The 3,063-nt window shown below is 43.1% G+C and overlaps 1 long non-coding RNA gene across 1 annotated transcript; it reads left to right on the top strand.

Moving 5' to 3' along the window:
• Positions 1-210: 210 nt before the first annotated feature.
• On the top strand, positions 211-2,834 carry LOC143485666 (uncharacterized). The gene is made up of 3 exons (XR_013122975.1): positions 211-335; positions 1,823-2,539; positions 2,711-2,834. It is a non-coding gene; the product is annotated as an uncharacterized LOC143485666 (long non-coding RNA).
• The last annotated feature ends 229 nt before the right edge of the window (positions 2,835-3,063 follow it).

Raw genomic sequence — 3,063 nt, 5'->3', positions numbered from 1 at the left:
AGTGTAGAAGGTTTAAGCAGCTGTTTCGAATGTTCAATAAATAAAATAATTTTGTCTTTGGAGCTCAATAATTGCAAAAATAAAAAAGGAATACAAATACTGTGTGTGCGAGTGTGTGAGAGAGAGAAAGATTGAGAAAGAGAAAGATCGAGAAAGATCGAGAGAGAGTTACGTCATTATACGTGTATGACGTCATCGAAACGGCTCTATAAAAGGCCCAGCTGTCGCCATCGATACAACCATTACGGTCAGGACGCGAACTGGACACAGCGAGTGACAGATTACTATTGTCATTTCTACATTATTATCAAGGTCTTCATTCTCCAATATCAAAGGTAGGTCTAAAAATTCTTAAGGTAAACCAGTGGGACACTGCTAGGCTATATGATAAGATTGTGTAAAATATTTCCATTATAAGAAGCTTGGAGAGTATACACAGAGTAGAGTATGTATGCTCCTGTACAGTATGTAACCGCCTTAGGAGAAGTGAAACTGGATATCCGTTAATGTATTAATAAATTGTTTAAAATATGTACCTATGTGTGGTGGCGGCACGACTGCCGAGCTGTGGGCGGCCCCCGGTCGTTGGTCCTACCCACCCTGCTGGGCAACCGGCCAGTTCAACTGGCCCGCCTGCAGGCGGTGTGAGCCGATCTGAGCGGTGGATTCGTCCCCCTCGCCGGTTGGACGTTTTTGTGAATTCTGGGGGGGCGTGTGTAGCGACTACTACTGAATTCCCTAACGGACAGGCACTTGGCCACTCAAGGCTTCTTAGCCCTTTAAGTGACACTGGGGGAGGTCTAATATTATTTTCTTAAATAAGATATGTACTATGCATTTAGTGGAATACTGATCAATATATATTATTATATGGCTGGAAAAGCCCTATATTGTTATCACACTTCTTCCACACATTTGTGCGTTTAATACAGCACAAAGCGCTTAACGTACAGACTCCGTTCAACCTGCGTTTCGAAGGTCTCGATGCTGTGATTTGTGCTATGTGGTTTTTGAGTCGATAGTACGGTGGCTCTGAAAGCCCATCGCGATGCAAGCGGAAAACGCGCTGCAAATGCTTTAAAATGACAACACGTGCGCTACATTTCGGAAACGCGCTGCAAATTCAGTAACGCTGCAAAACCTGCCACAACACAACGGAAGTGTTTCTGGTCGAATTATTTTTTGCAGGGACTCTGCACGTTTTTAGCCATAACCAACAGTTGTGTTATACAGTTTCTCATTACGTTGAACGGGATTTAAGGTCTTTATGTGTAGTTGGCTAGCTACATTTAAAGAGCGTTTATAATTCCCCAAGCTAGCTATTTAGAAATTAATTTGTGTTAAATGGGATTTTTAAATCAGGGTTTTTAAGCTTTGGTTTCTGTCTAAATACCTAGCTAGCGAGCTACATTTAAGGAGCATTTGATGATGATGATGATGATGATGATGATGAGCTAAATGATGCAGCATGTATCAAAACGATTCACAACTAAAATCAAGAGTTGTTAGACTGTAATCACTTTCATACACACTGCACACCTTCATGCACACGCACAGACACATACCCAAAGAGGTGTTCTTCAATTACAGACACACATTATGCACACACATTACATTACATTAGGGCACACCTTTTCAAGCCCTATAGTATGATTAGGAAATGCTAATCTAGTTATTGATCTGTACTTCTTGTACTGTTTAAAACTCTGAATTTATGTGTTCAGATTAAGGGAATGTTACATTCATTAGGTCAAATTTAGAGATATAATTTAGTGTGTATTAGTAAACTAAAATGTAAGGTATTTTGTGTTATTTTTCCCAGTAGAAAATCAGTCATAATGATGAATATGAGTAAAGAAAAAAGCAGCCACCACTTCCCTGTAATTGCTGCAGTGCCACAGAGGAAGAGGAAGGAACGCCCGGTCTCCCAGAACTTAATCATGTTTGGCAAGGCCTTAAGATTGCCACCACTGGTGAACACTCCTGGAAATCAGGGTGGCAGAACAAGGCATCTTCCTTTCGTCCAAGACAAGCAGCAGACTATGTTCCCTCCCCTGGTCAGCAGGAACAATAAGACTCCAGACATTTCTGGGCAATTTGTCGTTCACAACAAGCTGCCCTCAAAGATTGTAAAATCCTCCAAGTCTGGTGGGACCCAGAACATGAGGGGCGTCCCAGTAATGATGGAGGACAAGCCCAGACAACCAACCTGCCTCCCTCCACTGCTCATCAGGAGGGCAGCTCTGCATAAGGCAGAGCGTAGAGCTGTGAGCTCAGCTCCACCTCGTCCCTCCCGGGTGCTGCAGCTCAACAAGGACCCTGTGCCCCTGGACCACCGACCCTGGCGGTAAACTCCAGAGGCAGGTCAAGTGCCAGGCTGGACAGACTGTCTCCAAGCAGCCTGGAGACAAAGGAACATGGAGCACAAAGCTCATCCATCTGGATGTGCCAAGCCCTGTTCCTATAGTGGTCTCTGGACTTCAAGGTGCGCAGGTCCTGGTGTCCCAGACCCCAAGGAAGGGAAGTTCAGAGGGTCAAGGTAAGAGTTACAACATTACTATATCAAATACACTCACTGACTGCTTTGTGATTTTTATTTTTTTTTTACTAAACACTTTGTACAGTTATAGGTATACATGTTGTGTCCTGCTGCAACCCAATCCTGATTGTTAGGGTGTTTCTTAATTCACTGTGTTCTTTTCCACACCAGGGTGCTCTACAGCCTGCACAGGTGAAATGAAGGTGCTGCACCTGCTCATCAACCTGAGATCGTCTGACATCCAGCATTACAGATACTGGCATATATCAGTTCTTCGTAATTATCTTTAAATAAAAGCATTTTAAATGTGTGCATGTATCCTAACAATTTCCTTGTCTCACACACACACACAGTTCTGTACAACACACATTACATTTAGTTTCAGTAATCAAATTCCAGTTGAGACTGTTGGTGGCTCCTGTCAACTGATTCAGTAATATCCACTACATAAATACTGAGTAGAGACCATCACACTGACATGTGAATGAGCAGGAGAGAGTGTAACATACTGACACAGGGGGGCA

This window comes from Brachyhypopomus gauderio, unplaced genomic scaffold, assembly GCF_052324685.1.
Source record: "Brachyhypopomus gauderio isolate BG-103 unplaced genomic scaffold, BGAUD_0.2 sc37, whole genome shotgun sequence".
Classification (NCBI taxonomy): domain Eukaryota; kingdom Metazoa; phylum Chordata; class Actinopteri; order Gymnotiformes; family Hypopomidae; genus Brachyhypopomus; species Brachyhypopomus gauderio.
The sequence above is the reverse complement of the archived record's forward strand: the minus strand, read 5'-3'. Positions and strand labels throughout refer to the sequence as shown.